The sequence below is a fragment of the Erinaceus europaeus genome, chromosome 6 (genome assembly GCF_950295315.1).
Source record: "Erinaceus europaeus chromosome 6, mEriEur2.1, whole genome shotgun sequence".
NCBI classification, from domain to species: domain Eukaryota; kingdom Metazoa; phylum Chordata; class Mammalia; order Eulipotyphla; family Erinaceidae; genus Erinaceus; species Erinaceus europaeus.
Window position 1 is genome coordinate 72,794,790 of NC_080167.1, and position 19,693 is coordinate 72,814,482.

Here is a 19,693-nt window from a genome sequence, read left to right on the forward strand (position 1 = left end):
ACAAACGGAGCCTGCTTGCTACAGAGACGCCTCACTGCCTTGTGAGATGTTTGTCTTCTGGGGCCGGGGAGACTGCATAACGGCTATGCAAAGAGCCTCTCACGCCTGAGCCTCCAAAGTCCCAGGTTCAACCCCCCGCACCATCACCATCAGCCAGAGCTGAGCAGGGCTCTTGTCAATTTTTTTAAAAAAAAAACAAATAAAATTATAACTTTGAGCTATTTTGAGACATTTTCCGATAAAGCTAATGAACTTGATGTACTTGCAAATCTTGCTTTAAGTGAAGGTGGAAGCTGCTGAGCCCTGAGGAGGCTGGACGCTCCCATCTGAACGTTTCGCAGACAGTCGTGTGGTTCACGGTGTCGGCAAACAGACGGGAACGGCAGCAGGGAGAAGGCCCCTTGCGGAGGCTGCCTGTCTGGCCAGGCAGGATGAGCAGAGCTCGGCTCCAGTCTCGGACCCCGGCTCATTCTCACAGACTGGTTCAGAACACACGGAGACGGGGTGAGCAGGGAGGTGGCTCAGCACGCTAGGCCGGAGCGTCCGCAGGCCGGAGGCTCCAGGACCCCAGGCTCCATCCCCAGCACCACCAGCAGCCAGAGCTCAGCAGGGCTCGTGTCCGTCTCTCCGCCTCCGTCTCCATCTCTGTCTCTCTATCTCGCTCATGTTGGGCTGCCATCTCTGTCTTTCATGAGGAGTCTGACACACCATGCCCGGCCCCTCACCTCTCAGGTAGCACTGGGTCCCTCTTGTGTGTGGGGCCCAGGCTCCATCCCCAGCACCACCAGCAGCCAGAGCTCAGCAGGGCTCTGGTCTTTCTCTTTCTCCCTCTTTCTCAGTAAAATGAAATGTTTACCAAAAACAAGTGGGGGGGAGCAGGGGGAGGACGAGGGGAGGAGGGGAGAAGGGGAGGGGAGAAGGAGGAGGGGGAGGAGGAGGGGAGGAGGGGAGGAGGGGATGAGGGGAGAAGGGGAGGAAGGGAGAAGGGGAGGGGAGAAGGAGGAGGGGGAGGGGAGAAGGGTAAGGGAGGAGAAGGGGAGGAGGGGAGAAGGGGAGGAGGGGAGGAGGGGAGGGGCAGGGAGGAGCAGGAGGGCAGGATGAGGAAGGCCCAGAAGCAGCTGGTCAGCCCCCAGCAGCCTCACCTCTGGGCCGCAGGGAGTCAGCTCCTCCCGCGTGGCTGCCAGGGGTCCAGTCTCCAAGCAGCGGCTCCCTCTGAAAGCTGATGGCCCGGTTAGGAGTCAGCTCCGGCTGAGAAGGTCTCGGAACACTCGCAGCCGCCCGCAGTCACTCACGTGTGGGCTGAGCAGAGGTGAGCTGCGCCCGGCCCCTCGCCCTCCGTGCCCTCCCGCACCCACCCTGCGGTGCTGGGCACGGTCCTGCAGCCACCGCCAAGCTGTCTCCCGGCCAGGGTCCGGGGGCTCCGCTCTAGGTGGGCCAGGTGGCTGGGCCTCCCTCGGGACAGCACGCGGTGAGGGCGGCCGCATCGGTAACTGTCCACGCCCCGCACTGGCGTCCTGGCGGGAGGACTCGCCCAGCCTGGCTGAGGACGAGGACGTGGGACCCCGACCGTCCAGCCCACAGCCCGGGGCCTGCTCCTCCCGCCCGGCACGGTGCCCAGCCGAGTGTCCAGCCCTGGGCAGCGTCTCTGTGCAGAACCTTCTCTCTGCACCTGACGGGAGGCGCCCTCGGAGCAGCCCTGGCCGGAGGCGCCTCTGTGGGCTTCTTCTAACCTCCCTTCCGAGGACCTTACTCCGCGGCCTCCTCCTCCTCCTCCTCCCTCCCCCTTCCCTCTCTCTCCCTCCTCCTCCTCCCTCCCCCTCCTCCTTCCCTTTCTCTCCCTCCTCCTCCTCCCCCTCCTCCCTCCCTCTGCCCCAGGCACGGAGGAAAGTCGTTCCAAGCTCCCAGGACCCCTCAGTGTGTCCCACTGGCCTACTTAACCAGCCTGCAGGGGCAAGGAGGACTTCCTTGCTGCGGCTACTTTCCACGAAAGGGAATAAGACACTTGGTATCTGCTGGATGTTTCTATGGGTCTGACTGTCTATTTCTTTCCCCTTAGATTTCAACAAGAAAAACTCAGCCCTGATGGGGCTTCGCTGTCAGAGAACCCTACCTTGGCCCCCTCCGCCCTCCGCACGGCCCACCCACGAGAGCTCCCGAGGCCGCTCCCCGGCCTCTGTCTGGTGGGCCACGGCCTCCTCGGGGGCGGCAGGTGCCCGGGGTGACACAGCGCCCACCCCCGTCCGCACTCGCAGAGCACCAGACTCTCCTGCGGACTGCATCCGTGTGGCCGGAGAGCCCGGTCAGCCTGCCGGGAGTCTTCTCTGGGGAGAAGGCCTGCGGGGAAGCTGTGGGTCCGAGCTAAGACTCCCTGGGCACCGGCCTCCTTACCTTGGGCCTCTCCTCTGACAGCGAAGTCCGATGAAGGTTAAGTTTTTCTTCTTGAAATCTAAAGGGAAGGAAAGAGACATTGTGTCACACGGAAACAGCTAACCAAGAAGTCAGGAAACCTGCAGTCAAAAAAAAATCCTTCAAACACTCCCCTTGAACAAACAGTATCAGGAGAAAGGGAAATATCAAGCAGACAAGAGATAGGGATATAAAAATGATGCCTTCCTTCCATGAATCAAACCCATATAAACATCCAACAGGTACGAAATGTCTCATTCCCTTTCTTGAAAAGTAGCCGGTAAAACAACCAAATTCTGACAACTTGGTTGGTTCCCTGTTAAATCCATGACCACTGTAACAACAGCAACTGAGTGCTGAATAAGATTCAGGAGGAAAGAAGGGAAACAGTGTTGGTCACAGTGACTGGAAATGGTGGCAGGGGGCAGGTAGGGGGCAGGTGGGGGCTAGGGGCCTGACGGGGGCTGGGGGCCTGACGGGGGGCTGGGGGCCTGACGGGGGCAGGGAGCCCTGCAGCTGGGCTCTTCTGCCCTCCCTGAACCCTAAACACATCCAGCGGCCCACAAATGGAGGCATTTTTGAAGACAAGATCGGCCACGTGTGAAGACGACTCCTCAGGGCAGAGACAAGCATCCTGGTGGTCAGGGCACCAGGCAGAAGTGAGATTGGTGGCAGTGGCCAGGAATCTGCTGACAGCGCCCGGCCAAGGAAGGGTGTGGCCAGCAGGCAAAGCACACGCCTTCCAGAGCATCTTGGACTTGGACACGTGTGGCAGATGCTCCAGAGAAAGAGGCAGGATGTGCCAACACTGGTGGGCACCACCTGGCAGTGACGCCACCTGGCAGAGACACCACCTGGCAGAGACACCACCTGGCAGAGACACCACCTGGGCAGAGACACCACCTGGCAGAGACACCACCTGGGCAGAGACACCACCTGGGCAGAGACACCACCTGGCAGAGACGCCACCTGGCAGAGACGCCACCTGGCAGAGACACCACCTGGGCAGAGACACCACCTGGGCAGAGACACCACCTGGCAGAGACACCACCTGGGCAGAGACACCACCTGGGCAGAGACGCCACCTGGCAGAGACACCACCTGGCAGAGGCACCACCTGGCAGAGGCGCCACCTGGCAGAGACACCACCTGGGAGAGACACCATCTGGCAGAGACACCACCTGGCAAAGGCACCACCGGGCAGAGACGCCACCTGGGAAGAGACACCACCTGGGCAGAGACGCCACCTGGGCAGAGACGCCACCTGGCAGAGACGCCACCAGGCAGAGGCACCACCTGGCAGAGACACCACCTGGCAGAGACACCACCTGGCAGAGACACCACCTGGCAGACACCACCAGACAGAGGCACCACCTGGCAGAGGCACCACCTGGCAGAGACACCACCTGGCAGAGACACCATCTGGCAGAGACACCACCTGGGGAGTGCACCCTACTTCCAGGAACCGGACGTGATGACCAGATGGGGAAACAGGAAAACCAGGGAAAGGGAATGGTGCTCAGCAAACATCTGGACTTTTCTCTCAACCACATAAATATCTTAGGACGTATCTAGGGAACTTAAAAGCCAGCAAATATCACAGTGACAACTTCTGAATCTGAGGCATGAACTGCTGAAATCAGTGCCTCACGCACGGTACACTCAAGCTAAAAACACTTTAGAAGCAATGGCTGGGTTTCAAACGTGACACTCGAAAGACCCTCGGTGTTTGATTTTTCTGTCCAGCTGGTGAACTGGATCTGAAACCACTTCAGTAGTTAAACTGAAAGTATGTATTTTCCTCTGTGCTCAAAAGGAAGCCACTAAACAGATAACATTTTGTTCCAAACCGTCACACATGAAGATGCCATAAATGACAAACATCGTGGCTGCTCACTAGAAATGCTTCAGTGTCTCTTACATTCGGTCTAGGAAAAGATTTTAGCCAAAGGCAGCTCATCTAGAACGCGAAGTCTGGGCACCCCAATGGGAAGTTTAACATTTCTGTCACATCAAGACGCTGATGATCTGGCGTTCTCTTTAAAAAGCCACATTTCCCAGCAGCCACAAGCCAAACTCCTTTACAATATCAGTTAGGTATTTTCAGGGTCCTCTGGGAAAGCCTCCTAGCTAGCCTCGGGGGACCCAGCCGACGGGGAGGACACACAGCCCACAGAGCAATAACGGTACAGACTCCGGCATCTTCTGTCTCTGCTTACCTTGCTTCTCGGGGAATCGGCAAGCTCCCAGGCAACTGGCAAGCCCTGGGCCTCTGAACATGGTGAAGCAGAGGGCTTGGTTGGGGCCGGCTCACCCTCAGTCCGGGGGACAGGCCCCGGTCCCTGTCAGTCCAGGAGATGGTCCCTCTCAGTCCGGGGGACGGCCCCCGGTCCCTGTCAGTCCAGGAGATGGTCCCTCTCAGTCCGGGGGATGGGCCCCGGTCCCTGTCAGTCCAGAAGATGGTCCCTCTCAGTCTGGGGGACAGGCCCCGGTCCCTGTCAGTCCAGGAGATGGTCCCTCTCAGTCCGGGGGACGCCTATTCTCGGCCAGCCAGCACTCAACTCATCTGCTCTGAACTAGGTTGAGATCCCCAGCGCAGGCCAGCGCACTCAGGCTCCGTGTCCTTGACTAACACACGACAGGGACCCAGACGGGAGAGCTCAGACTCTAATCAGATTACCAGCAGACACTCGCTGGGGGCCTGAGACCCTGTCCCCCAGCTCTGGGACACCCGCAGTGTCACCTCTTCAGAGCTGGGCCTGACCGCAGCTCACGCTTCAATTAAGTCAATTCCGGGGCCTGGACACTGTGGGAAGCCAGACCTCTGCTCTCTCCCCCCAAAATAAAATAAAATCAGACAGACAGACAGAATGCACAGCCCTGAGGCTCTGGGCCTGCTGGGACTGGGGAGGCTGTCCAGTGGTTCCCAGGCTGCCCGAGGCTTACAAGTGAAGGTAAACGAGATGTTTTACCTAGCAGAGCCCACACCCCAGACTGTGTTTGTTTATTTCAATTCTTTTAGTGATTTGATATTGTTTCACAAAATTACTAGGTAACAGGTGTACAACTCCACACCACCAAGAGTTCTGTGTCCCTCACTGGAAACTGCATTGGGGCAGCCGGCGGTGGCGCAGCGGGTTAAGCGCACGTGGCGCAAAGCACAGGGACCGGCGCAAGGACCCGGTTCAAGCCCCTGGCTCCCCACCTGCAGGGGAGTCGCTTCACAGGCGGTGAAGCAGGTCTGCAGGTGTCTGTCTTTCTCTCCCCCTCTCTGTCTTCCCCTCCTCTCTCCATTTCTCTCTGTCCTGTGCAAAGTACCGGCACTGAGCCCCAGAGATAACCCTGGAGACAAGAGAGAGGACACAGAGGGGCCACTAGGCTACCCTGCACCCAAAGAAATCAGCTCTGCTACCCCTCAGCAGCATGCTAGGACAGCAGGCCTTGCCCACGGCCTCCAGGGCACTGAGCTGCCGGCCACCCCCATGCTCCATGACCCTGCAAAAGGCCAGGAGGTAAGTCACAGGGCCTGCCTGGTCCAGGCTCCCTGCTCCTGTCCCCTGCCTCTTGTCCCCGGTCTCCTGTCCCCGGCCTCCTGTCCCCCAGCCTCCTGTCCCCGGTCTCCTGTCCCCGGTCTCCTGTCCCGGCCTCCTGTCCCCGGCCTCCCGTCCCCAGGTCTCCTGTCCCCGGTCTCCTGTCTCTGGTCTCTTGTCCCCGGCCTCCTGTCCCCAGGTCTCCTGTCCCCCAGCCTCCTGTCCCCCGGTCTCCTGTCCCGGCCTCCTGTCCCCGGCCTCCTGTCCCCGGCCTCCTGTCCCCAGGTCTCCTGTCCCTGGTCTCCTGTCTCTGGTCTCTTGTCCCCGGCCTCCTGTCCCCCAGCCTCCTGTCCCCGGTCTCCTGTCCCCAGTCTCCTGTCCCCGGCCTCCTGTCCCGGCCTCCTGTCCCTGGTCTCCTGTCTCTGGTCTCTTGTCCCCGGCCTCCTGTCCCCCAGCCTCCTGTCCCCGGCCTCCTGTCCCCCAGCCTCCTGTCCCCGGTCTCCTGTCCCGGCATCCTGTCCCCGGTCTCCTGTCCCCGGCCTCCTGTCCCCAGGTCTCCTGTCCCCAATCTCCTGTCCCCAGCCTCCTGTCCCCGGTCTCCTGTCCCTGGTCTCCTGTCCCCGGTCTCCTGTCCCGGCATCCTGTCCCCGGTCTCCTGTCCCAGGCCTCCTGTCCCCAGGTCTCCTGTCCCCAATCTCCTGTCCCCGGCCTCCTATCCCCGGCCTCCTGTCCCCGGTCTCCTGTCCCCGGTCTCTTGTCCCTGGCCTCCTGTCCTTGGCCTCCTGTTTTTGGCCTCCTGTCCCCGGCCTCCTATCCCCGGCCTCCTGTCCCTGGCCTCCCGTCCTTGGCCTCCTGTTTTTGGCCTCCTGTCCCCGGCCTCCTATCCCTGGCCTCCTGTCCCCAGTCTCTTGTCCCTGGCCTCCTGTCCCTGGCCTCCTGTCCTTGGCCTCCTGTCCCTGGCCTCCTGTCCCCGGTCTTCTGTCCCCAGGTCTCTTATCCCCAGTCTCCTGTCCCTGGCCTCCTGTCCTTGGCCTCCATCCCTGGCCTCCTGTCCCTGGCCTCCATCCCTGGCCTCCTGTCCCTGGCCTCCCTGCCTGTCCCCAGCCAGGCCTAATAAGGCAAGGTGCAGTGACTGGCTGGAGGCCCTCACTGTCCACTATGCAGACACCTGGCAGCCAGGCCTTCCTCTGGCACAGGAAGGACTCCCCTCTGCCAACAACTCTAGGGGCAGCTGCTGGACACGTCCATGGGAACAGACAGGCTGGGGCAGCCAGACTTCAGGCCACACTGGGCAAAGGCTGGGCCACTCAGGGCCACTCAGGGCTCAGCCTCTTAGGCCAGACACTCTTGAAGGTGCATCCAGCACCCAGCAGCAGGAACCTGGGAGCCTGAACTCACAGGGCAGCAGGATGGGGTCACTTCCTGTCCAGAGAAAAGGCCCTACGCGTGGAAGACCTCTGGGGTGACCAGCCCCTCGCTGGGGTGCTGGGGATGACTCAAGGTGGCCGGAGCCTAAGCCTGCTGCCAGTGTAGTTCGCCTCCCACTTCCAGGCCCCTCCTTGGCTGTTCCAAGGCCATGCTGTCAACCCGGGCGCTCGCTCGGCCTCCCGGTGCTGGGCTCCAGCTGTGTGGACACTGCTCTGAGCTGCCCTGCAGTGGCTGGAACCCAGCCTCCGCCACTCAGACTGCGACCCTGCAGCGTCCTTCCGAAGGGACTGAGAAAAGGCAGGGGCCTTCCCTGCACTCTGCCGCCCCCTGGCGCCTACGGGGAGCTGGTGCCCCGGGCACAGCTGAGTCCTGAAGCATGTCCACCCCACCACCACCACCAGCAGCAGCAGGGGCACTCAGGGCGCCCAGGCTTCAGGTTCTGCTCTGTGGCAGGTGGCAGGTGTGTGGAGACGCGGGCAAACTGTGAGTTACGGTTATGGAAGGTTCACCTCCAGGCGGTGAAGGGCCACCTGCCTGTCCACCAGGGACCTGCAGCGCCGAGACCACCCAGGCCAGGCGACGACACCTGTGTGTCTGCCGACGGATGCGACAGCCTCCAGAGAAGCCCCCCGCACGCCAGCCCTCGGACCCTCACGGCCCAGGAAGCCCGGCCTTGGAGCCCAGGCTGCAGCCCCCGCCCCACCGGCTGCCCACCTTCCAGGGGGCTGTGTGTGTGCACGGCTACAGGGAGCTCCCTGAGGAGGGGCCTCCTCCCCTGGCCCCTGGGGGCCCCTGGGTGCTGGAAAGGTGCTCGTCCCTCCCAGTGTCCGAACCCTGCACACTCCAGCTCGTCAACACTCCCCCAACTTCAAATCAAAACAGGCAGAGTGGCATGCTCTCCGGTCTCCTGGGGGCAGACCCTCCTATCACTCCTGCTGAAAAACCACCCACAGCCGGGGAAACAGCCCCACGGTGCACGCGGCCCTTGGTGGCCCGGCCCCCTGGCCACAGCCAGGGCTGAGCAGGACTGCCCCCAGAGGCCCCCCCAGAGGTCCCCCAGAGACCCCCCAGAAGTCCCCAGCCCCCCAGAGGCCCTCAGAGGCCCCTCAGCACCCCAGAGAGCCCCCAGCTCTCAGAGGCCTCCCAGCCCCCAAGACCCTCCCAGCCCCCCAGAGGCCCCTCAGCCCCCCCAGAGACTCCCAGCCCCCCAGAGGCCCCCTAGCCCCCCCAGAGGCCCGCCAGACCCCCCAGAAGCCCCCCAGATCCCCAGCCCACCAGAGAGCCCCAGAGGCGCCCCAGCCCCCCAGGAGGCCCACCAGACCCCCCCAGAAGCCCCCCCAGCTCCCCAGCCCCCCAGAGGCCCTCAGCACCCCCAGCTCTGACAGGAGCAGGACAAACAGCAAGTCCCTGTGGCTCTGCAGGCCGCTGTCCCAGGCCCTGGCCCCTCGCTCCCCCAGAAGTGCCTGGCACCTGGCTTGCAGACTCATTAGAAACAAGCGGCCTCTCCCCAAGACCAAGCACCCTGGGTCTGCCCCCCTCCCCATCATGTCGGGGTTCAGACACCCACCCCCAGCAGCACAGCCCTGTGGACGGCAGGTCTGCCTCATCCACAGTGCGGGACGCACCCGGTTAAACATACAGATTGTCGTGCGCAAGGATCCGGGTTCGAGTCCCCGTCCCCCACCTGTGGGGTGGAAGCTTCGGGACTGAAGCAGGGCTGACTGTCTCTCCCTCTCTGAGCTAGCACATAAAGGAGAGAAAACAAAAAGGAAAACTGGCCACCAGGCGCGTGGGGGTCATCGTGCTGGCACCGAGCTCCAGCAGTAGCCCTGCTGGCAATAAAGAAAAAAGAAAGGGAAGTGAATCTAACAGAGCTGTCGGCTATGTTCTGACGTGAATCTAAGAGAACAGTCGGCTATGTTCTGACGTGAATCTAAGAGAACTGTCGGCTATGTTCTGACGTGAATCTAAGAGAACAGTCGGCTATGTTCTGACGTGAATCTAAGAGAACAGTCGGCTATGTTCTGACGTGAATCTAAGAGAACAGTCGGCTATGTTCTGAAGTGAATCTAAGAGAACAGTCAGCTATGTTCTGAAGTGAATCTAAGAGAACTGTCGGCTATGTTCTGAAGTGAATCTAAGAGAACAGTCGGCTATGTTCTGAAATGAATCTAAGAGAACTGTCGGCTATGTTCTGAAGTGAATCTAAGAGAACTGTCGGCTATGTTCTGCCCTAGCTTGAACTCCCAGGCGCTGCCAGCTGCGCCCTCAAGCCCTCCACAGGTCCTTCCCTCTTTTCCCTTTTTATCGGGGGTAATTAATGGCTCACAGTGCAGGCAGTGACACACAGGTACAATTCTCACCTCCCCAGGACAGGTGTGCACACACACTCCCCAGGCCAGGCCTCCGTCCCTGTCCTTGGGGGTCTTTCTCAGCTCTCACCTGCTGCCCCCCCCGAAGGAGCAGGCCACACACAGGGCGGGGAGGGGGCCACCGCCAGCAGCAAGGGCCTCGGGGTGCCAAGCTAGCGGTGCAGACACCCCCAAGCCAAGGCCTGCTGGGCACAGAGCAGAAGCACTCCGGGCGCGCCGGGTCTCTGCAGGCTGAGGCGAAGGCCCCGGGTACGAGCGACCCTCCTGCAGGAGAGATGGCTGGGCAGGGCCAGTGGGCACCAGCGGGGGCATGAGAGTGAGTCCACCACCCCCTGCTTCTCCATGGGGAAGGGCAGCTGGGAGGGGGCATGGCACCTGCAGCCGGGTCCCAGTCCAGGCCCATAACACCCTGCGGTGCACCTGAGGTTCTGAAGGCAAAACCAGCCCTAGGCTACCCCGGGCATGCAGGCTCCCTAACTATCTGTCCATCTGTCCATCTTTATATTTATCTGTCTCTGTATCTCTCTTGTCTCTCCTCCCTCTCTCTGCCCTCTCTCTTCTCTCCTCCCTCTCTCCTTCACCTCTCTCTCCCTCTCCCTCTCTCTCTCTCTCTCCCTCTCCTTCCTCTCTCTCCTCCCTCTCTCCCTCCCTCTCTCCTCCCTCCTTCTCTCCTCCCTCTCTCTTTCTCTCCCTCTCTCTCCCCCTCTCCTCTTCTCTCTCTCCCTCTCCTTCCTCTCTCTCCTCTCTCCCTCTCCCTCTCTCTCTCTCCATCTCTCTCTCCCTCTCCTTCCTCTCTCTCCTCCCTCTCTCCCTCCCTCTCTCCTCCCTCCTTCTCTCTCTCCTCCCTCTCTCTTTCTCTCCCTCTCTCTCCCCCTCTCCTCTTCTCTCCCTCTCCTTCCTCTCTCTCTCCTCCCTCCCTCTCCCTCTCTCTCTCTTGCTGAGGGGAGCAAAGGGAGGGGCTGGGGCAGCACCCTGCATCTCTCTGCTGACAGGCCCCAACACGAGCTCAGGCGGCACCAGCCCAGGCAGAGCTCCACAAACAGCTTCTGCGACTGCCAGACACTTCCCCAGCACAGGGCACCCCTGCCCCTGTCCCTCCTGCCCCTGCCCTCTGCCTCCTGCCCCCTGCCCCCTGCCTTCTGCCCTCTGCCCTCTGCCTCCTGCCCTCTGCCTCCTGCCCCCTGCCTCCTGCCCTCTGCCTCCTGCCCCCTGCCTTCTGCCTCCTGCCCCCTGGCCCCTGCCCTCTTCCTTCTGCCCCCTGGCCCCTGCCCCTTGTCCCCTAGCCCCCTGAAAGGCAGCAGCTTAGTGGCTGGGAGGCTGGGGGCCTCCTCCAAGCCGAGAGTCTGTGTGGAGCCCAGGCAGACACACCCACGCTCACGGCAGAGAAAGAGGCCGCTCTATGCTGCAGGGGTAGGTCCCATCGCAGTCACACGTGGAGGGAGGGGTTCGGGCCGCCTGTGAGGGCCCCTGGCGGGACATTCAGCTCCTCAGGGGACAGCCTCAGCTGCGTATCCTCTGCCCGGCTCTGTGGCTTCCCTCTTTGGCTTGGTCTTTCTTCCTATCCTCCCTCAGAGAGCAAAGGCAAGATGGGGCCCCAATTGTACAGACAGGTGTGGGCGTCTCTGAGCCGGGAGAGACACAGTAGGGGTGCTCGGTCTGAGTCCCCATGAGATGGGAGAGCCACAGTGGGGGTGCTTGGTCTGAGTCTCCCATGAGCCGGGAGAGCCACAGTGGGGGTGCTTGGTCTGAGTCCCCATGAGCTGGGGGGCTCGAACCCAGGGCCTCCTGCACATTGCGTGCGTGTTCTCCTGAGGCCCACCTCCCTGCCCCAGTAGTCTTCTTCTGAACACAAAGCAGGCAGACCCATTAGGACACGGGGTGTGGACACGTCTGACACGTGATGTTGCTCCCAACACCTGGGGGGGCTGAGGGGGCCGCTTCCCGCCCGGGACCCCACGCACGGCGCACGGAGCACGCGGGGTGGGGAACGGGAGCAGCTGTCCTAAGAGACTGGCGCCCTCTCTCGCTCCCACGGCGGCCGAGCAGGACTCGGGCAGGGCGCCCCAATGGCCTCCTTCTGCCAGGCCAGGCCCGTGGAGACAAGGAGCCGGCCCCAAATGTCCTCTGGATCCCGGGCCTCAGCAGGGGTGCGTGTCTGGGCCTGGCGCTGACACCTCTCCCTCCGTTGACTGACTCAGGTCACCAAACACCCGGCAAACCCACATGACTGATTTCACCCCAGGAAGTCTTCCTGAAGAGTGTGGAGCATGCAGCCCGCTGACTCCTCCCAGGAGAGCCGGTCACGGTGGCCCTCACGTCAGAGGCTGCGTGTCCCCCCAGGGTCTGTGTGGACAGGGCTGGGGCTGGGGACTCACTCTGCACTGACCAGCAAAGGGGATCTGAATTTAGTTTTTAAAAACCCATTTATAAGAAGTCGGGCGGTAGCACAGCGGGTTGAGGGCACGTGGCGCAAAGCGCAAGGACCAGTGTAAGGACCCCAGTTCGAGCCCCCGGCTCCCCACCTGCAGGGGAGTCACTTCACAGGCAGTGAAGCAGGTCTGCAGGTGTCTGTCTTCCCCTCCTCTCTCCATTTCTCTCTGTCCTATCCAACAATGACGACATCAATAGCAACAATAATAACCACAACAATAAAACAACAAGGTCAATAAAAGGGAATAAATAAATAAATAAATAAATATTTAAGAAAATCCACTTATAGGGGGTAAGGCAGTGGCACACACAGTTAAGTGCACATGGTTAAGTATAAGGATCTGCACAAGGATCCGGGTTCGAGCCCCCAGCTACTCACCTACAGCGGGACTGCAGCGGGACGTTTCATGAGCTGTGAAACAGGGCTGCAGTGTCTCTCTCTCTCTCCCTCTCTACCTCCCCCTCCTCTCCAATTTCTATTCTATCCAATAAAATGGAAAAAAAATGGCCCCCAGGAGCAGCGGATTCAAAGTGCTGGCACTGAGCCCCAGTGATAACTCTGGAGGCAAAAAGAAAAAAGAGTCCACATATTTCCTGATGAGAAGGAAAGCGAGGGCCGGAGAAGGAAGGCATCACTGTGGCTTCACCAGGGCTTCAACACAGGAGCTCCTGCCTGGGGTCCGGCCCTCTCCCGCCCCAGCTCCCAGGGGCCCTCTGATGTGGGGGACAGACACCTGCTGGGAGAGCCTGTCTGAGACTCCCGGCAGGCCTCCTGTGCACGGCCCTGAGGCTAGGGAGTCGTGGAGGGGCTAGCAGGCTCGAAGGGGCGTCCACACTGCGCAGGGTGCAGGCCAAGAATGGGGATCCCACAGGACCCTGAGTGCAGCCCTGCCAGAGACTAGGACCAGGGGATCTGCTGCAGGACAGAGAATTGAAAACAGAGGAAGAGGGAGGAGAGGGGAAGACAGAAAAGAAGACAGAGAAGAGGAAGGAGGGATGGGGAAGGAGAGTGCCAAGAGGAGTGGTGAGGGGAGAGAGACAGTCACTGACCTGCACTGCCCAACACACACACACACAAGACACTGACCTGCACTGCCCCACACACTCACACACACACAGACACTGACCTGCACTGCCCACACACACACACAAGACACTGACCTGCACTGCCCCACACTCACACACACGGACACTGACCTGCACTGCCCCCCCACACACACACACAGACACTGACCTGCACTGCCCCACACTCACACACAGGGACACTGACCTGCACTGCCCCACACTCACACACACGGACACTGACCTGCACTGCCACACACTCACACACACACGGACACTGACCTGCACTGCCCCACACTCACACACACGGACACTGACCTGCACTGCCCCACACTCACACACACGGACACTGACCTGCACTGCCCCACACTCACACACACACACACGGACACTGACCTGCACTGCCCCACACTCACACACACGGACACTGACCTGCACTGCCCCACACACACACACACGGACACTGACCTGCACTGCCCCACACTCACACACACACAGACACTGACCTGCACTGCCCCACACTCACACACACAGACACTGACCTACACTGCCCCACACTCACACACACGGACACTGACCTGCACTGCCCCACACACACGGACACTGACCTGCACTGCCCCCCACACACACACACACGGACACTGACCTGCACTGCCCCACACTCACACACACAGACACTGACCTGCACTGCCCCCCACACACACACACAGACACTGACCTGCACTGCCCCACACTCACACACACACGGACACTGACCTGCACTGCCCACACTCACACATACACGGACACTGACCTGCACTGCCCACACTCACACACACACGGACACTGACCTGCACTGCCCCCCCACACACACACGGACACTGACCTGCACTGCCCCACACACACACACACGGACACTGACCTGCACTGCCCCACACTCACACACACAGACACTGACCTGCACTGCCCCCCCCCCACACACACACGGACACTGACCTGCACTGCCCCACACTCACACACACGGACACTGACCTGCACTGCCCCACACTCACACACACGGACACTGACCTGCACTGCCCCACACACACACACACAGACACTGACCTGCACTGCCCCCCCCACACACACACACGGACACTGACCTGCACTGCCCCACACTCACACACACACGGACACTGACCTGCACTGCCCCACACTCACACACACAGACACTGACCTGCACTGCCCCCCACACACACACACAGACACTGACCTGCACTGCCCCACACTCACACACACACGGACACTGACCTGCACTACCACACACACACACGGACACTGACCTGCACTGCCCACACTCACACACACGGACACTGACCTACACTGCCCCACACACACACACAAGACACTGACCTGCACTGCCCCACACTAACACACACAAGACACTGACCTGCACTGCCCCACACTCACACACACGGACACTGACCTGCACTGCCCCCCACACACACACGGACACTGACCTGCACTGCCCCACACTCACACACACACGGACACTGACCTGCACTGCCACACACACAAACACACACACGGACACTGACCTGCACTGCCCACACTCACACACACGGACACTGACCTACACTGCCCACACTCACACACACGGACACTGACCTGCACTGCCCCCCCCACACACACACACGGACACTGACCTGCACTGCCCACACTCACACACACGGACACTGACCTGCACTGCCCCACACTCACACACACACAGACACTGACCTGCACTGCCCCACACTCACACACACACAGACACTGACCTGCACTGCCCCACACTCACACACACGGACACTGACCTGCACTGCCCCACACTCACACACACAGACACTGACCTGCACTGCCCCCCCACACACACACACACGGACACTGACCTGCACTGCCCCACACTCACACACACGGACACTGACCTGCACTGCCCCACACTCACACACACGGACACTGACCTGCACTGCCCCACACTCACACACACACACGGACACTGATCTGCACTGCCCCACACTCACACACACGGACACTGACCTGCACTGCCCCACACTCACACACACACGGACACTGACCTGCACTGCCCCACACTCACACACACGGACACTGACCTGCACTGCCCCACACTCACACACACGGACACTGACCTGCCCTGCCACACACACACACACGGACACTGACCTGCACTGCCCCACACTCACACACACACGGACACTGACCTGCACTGCCCCACACTCACACACACGGACACTGACCTGCACTGCCCACACTCACACACGGACACTGACCTGCACTGCCCCACACTCACACACACGGACACTGACCTGCACTGCCCCACACTCACACACACACACGGACACTACCTGCACTGCCCCCCCACACACACACACGGACACTGACCTGCACTGCCCCACACTCACACACGGACACTGACCTGCACTGCCCCACACTCACACACACACGGACACTGACCTGCACTGCCCCACACTCACACACACACGGACACTGACCTGCACTGCCCCACACTCACACACACGGACACTGACCTGCACTGCCCCACACACACACACACGGACACTGACCTGCACTGCCAAACACACACACACGGACACTGACCTGCACTGCCCCACACTCACACACACGGACACTGACCTGCACTGCCAAACACACACACACGGACACTGACCTGCACTGCCCACACTCACACACACGGACACTGACCTTCACTGCCCCACACTCACACACACACGGACACTGACCTGCTCTAGCCCACACTCACACACACACGGACACTGACCTGCACTGCCCCACACTCACACACACACAGACACTGACCTGCACTGCCCCACACTCACACACACGGACACTGACCTGCACTGCCCCACACTCACACACACACACGGACACTGACCTGCACTGCCCCACACTCACACACACACACGGACACTGACCTGCACTGCCCCACACTCACACACACACACGGACACTGACCTGCACTGCCCCACACTCACATGGACACTGACGCCGCTGCCCCCACATGGCTGTGACCACTACAGTCTCGACTCCCTCCCGTTACCCAGGTAGAGGCTCGGCCCCACAGGCCACGCCACGCCACAGAGCCCCGGCCATAGGTCCCGTCCAGCGGCACAGCATGAGCCACCTCCCAGGCTGCAGTGGCCTCACCGTTGGCGCCGCGAGTCGCCCTGGGCCCAGCACCCCACCCACACTGGAGCGCCGGCCTGGCGTGGAGTCTCCTGAGTCAGTTCTTGGCCTCCGGGGAGTTGCGGCCCAGAAGGAAGAGCGTGGGACCCTCTTCCCTGGAACGGGGACCAGACGGCCACCCGCACCCAGCGCCCACGACAGCGCTGCCGTGTCTGGGCCCCTGCGGTCCCGGCTCTGTCGTCCCCGAAGTCACCTCCCAGCAGACCATCTGTGTCTTCAGTTGCAGCCGCCAGGCACAGCCGCCATCCACAGGGACCGTGGGGGCTTTCTCTTTTTAATGAAAGAATTAACTTATTGTTGGATAGAGACAGAGAGACACTGAGCGGGGAGGAGACGGAGAAAGACAGAGAGACCCGCAGAACTGCTTCACCCCTCGTGATGCCTCCCCGCTGCAGGAGGCTCGAACCCGGGTCGCTGAGCATGAGGATGTGTGCACCGGGCTCGGAGCAGACCGCCGGCCCTCTCCGGGTGTCTACAAGGTGTGAGGGCAGCGGCTCCTTGTTTAAGTCACCGCACTTTCCACTCGATGCGCCTCCAGGGTTCTCGCTGAGGCCTGGTGCCCGGACGCCGAATCCACCGCTCCCGGTGGCCATGTTTTCTCTGCATTTCATAGGGCAGGACGGAGAGAAATTGAGAGGGGCGTGCGAGACGGAGAGAGGCCCCCGCAGCCCTGCTTCACGACTCCCGAAGTCTCTCCCCTACAGGTGGGACCGGGGGCTTGAACCCGGGTCCCCGCACTGTGATGTGAGCCCCGGAAACCGTGGAGGCCGGCACTCAGGGAAGAGTCGCTCCGTGGCGGTGCCGTCCGTCCCGTCTAGCGGAGCCCCGGGCGGGCCAGCAGGAGCTACAGCCTCCTCGCGTGACGGCAACTCCGACCCCACACGCCGTCTGTCTGTCTCAGCCTCTGTGAGGCCCGGGAGAGCCGAGCAAGAGACAGGAGACGGCGCGGAAGCAACGGGCACGGCCGGCAGCGTGCAAGGACCTGGGTTCGAGCCCCGGCCGCCATTTGCAGGGGGAAAGCTAGTTTTTTGTCTTCTTCCAGAACAGGGCTCGGGCAAGCGGGGAGACGGCGCAGGACGCAGACGGCACAGCCACGGCACCGGGTGTCAGCGACCGTCCCAGGCGTGCGGCCGGCTCCTCCACCGAGACAGGAGCCGAGCGCCGCGAACCCGGTCGGCGCGCCTGCTGGAGGCCCGGAGAGAAGACGCAGCTCAGGGCCGCGCGGGGGCGCAAAGCGCAGGACCAGCACGAGGATCCCGGTTCGAGCCCCGGCTCCCCACCTGCAGGGGAGTCGCTTCCCAGGCTGAAGCAGGTCTGCAGGTGTCTGTCTTTCTCTTCCCCTCTCTCTCTGTCTTCCCCTCCTCTCTCCGTTTCTCTCTGTCCTGTCCAACAACATCAATAACAACAACAGTAAAACCAGGGCAACAAAAGGCAATAAAATATTTTTCTGAAAGAAAAGACGCGACTTCTGCAAAGTACAGGAAAGCAGAAAGCACACAGCCAAGGTGTGCCCACCACAGCATTGGGCAGCGAGACGCCGCGGCCCCCTCCCGCGCCTGATCCCTCCGGAGAGACTCCACAGGGGCAGGGGCACGGCTAACCTGCGGACCCTGGCACCCGCCTGAGGGCCGGCACAGACCATGGCGCGGGGGACGGGCCGCACGGGCGCCGGGCGGGTGGTCAGGACCCCTGGACGCGGGCACAAGGGGGCAGGGAGAGTCGGGGACGCCTGGGGCTGGAAGCCGCAGCCTTCGCGAGAGTAAGTGGCCGCGTCCCAGAGGCAAAGGCGTTCCTGCCCTCTCAGCAGACAACTGCGCCCACCCCCGGCCAGCCCGCAAAGCACTCTGGGACAGGATGCCTGGCCCTCGGATGCCAGCGCAGTCACACTGGCGGCGGGCATCTCCAGTGGGGGCCACGTGGTGACGGAAAGGGGGTTCCTTTCCCTGCTGCCAAAAGTCAGTGCCCTCCCACCCTACCCCCCCCCCGGCTGGGACCCCGCTCGGACCCCGGATGGAGGCAGGGGCCGGAAGCTTCTGGAAAGCACGGCCTTCCGGGGAAGCTCTGGGGCTGGCGGCCCGGGTCACTGCAGGGAGGCTGGCGGCAGGCTGGACACTCCGTGGGCCGTGTCTCCCGGGAGGCCGGGTGGTGAGATGCAGCCTGAGCAGGGGCGGGACAGCGGACAGCGGAGGACTCGGGACAAGAAGGGCCGTGACGGGCCTCCAAAAGGTGGTGTGGGCATCACCCCAGGACTGGTGACTTCCAGCCCCACCAGGAGCGCATCCAGCGGTGCCAGCGGTACAGGGCGTGCTTTCCGGCTCACGCCATACGGGGAGCGAGCAGGAACTGACTGCAGGAAGCCCGGCGTGGTTCCTGAGCCCTGATGAACGTCTACACGTGGCCCCAGAGCCGGACTGGCCTAGAAATTAGACAGTCTCTCTGTCTCTCTGTGTCTGTCTGTCTCCCTGTCTCGTCTATCTCTGTCTCTCTATCTCTGTCTCTATGTCTCTGTCTATCTGTATCTCTGTCTCTGTCTCCCTGTCTCATCTATCTCTGTGTCTCTGTCTATCTTTGTCTATTTCTGTCTCTGTCTCAATCTCATCTATCTCTGTCTCTCTCTGTCTCTCTATCTCTATCTGTGTCCCTGTCTCATCTATCTCTGTCTATCTCTGTCTATCTCTGTCTCTCTATCTATCTCTGTCTCTATCTGTCTCTCTATCTCTCTGTCTCTGTCTCCCTGTCTCATATATCTCTGTCTCTATCTGTCTGTCTGTCTCTCTGTCCCTCTGTCTCGTCTTCCTCTGTCTCTGTCTATCTCTGTCTCTCTATATCTCTGTAACTCTGCCTCTGTCTCCCTGTCTCATCTTCCTCTATCTATCTCTGTCTCCATGTCTCTGTCTTTCTATCTCTGTAACTCTGTCTCTGTCTGTCTCCCTGTCTCTCTGTCTCTGTCTATCTCTCTGTAATTCTGTCTGTCTCCCTGTCTATCTCTGTCTCTGTCTATCTCTCTAACTCTGTCTCCCTGTCTGTCTCTGTCTATCTCTCTGTAACTCTGTCTATCTCCCTATCTGTCTCTGTCTCTCTATCTCTGTAACTGTCTCCCTGTCTATCTGTCTCTGTATCTCTATCTCTGTAACTGTCTGTCTCCCTGTCTATCTCTGTCTCTGTCTATCTCTCTGTAACTCTGTCTCTGTCTCCCTGTCTGTCTGTTTATCTCTGTAACTGTCTGTCTCCCTGTCTATCTCTGTC

General features: G+C 61.0%; 1 protein-coding gene across 6 annotated transcripts in view; it reads right to left on the reverse strand.

The window, feature by feature from the left end:
- The window catches only part of LOC103125833 (supervillin-like), a 76,234-nt gene that overhangs the window by 9,057 nt on the left and 47,484 nt on the right, over positions 1-19,693 (reverse strand). For 3 of the 6 annotated variants that reach the window (XM_060192516.1, XM_060192518.1, XM_060192517.1), the window contains 2 exons: positions 2,389-2,446; positions 1,143-1,219 (listed from right to left, as the gene is read on the reverse strand). The gene's annotated coding sequence lies outside the window, so the exon portion shown is untranslated. Of the gene's footprint in view, positions 1-1,142; positions 1,220-2,388; positions 2,447-19,693 lie in introns of those variants that run through there. The other 3 variants (XM_060192520.1, XM_060192521.1, XM_060192519.1) reach the window with 3 other exon arrangements.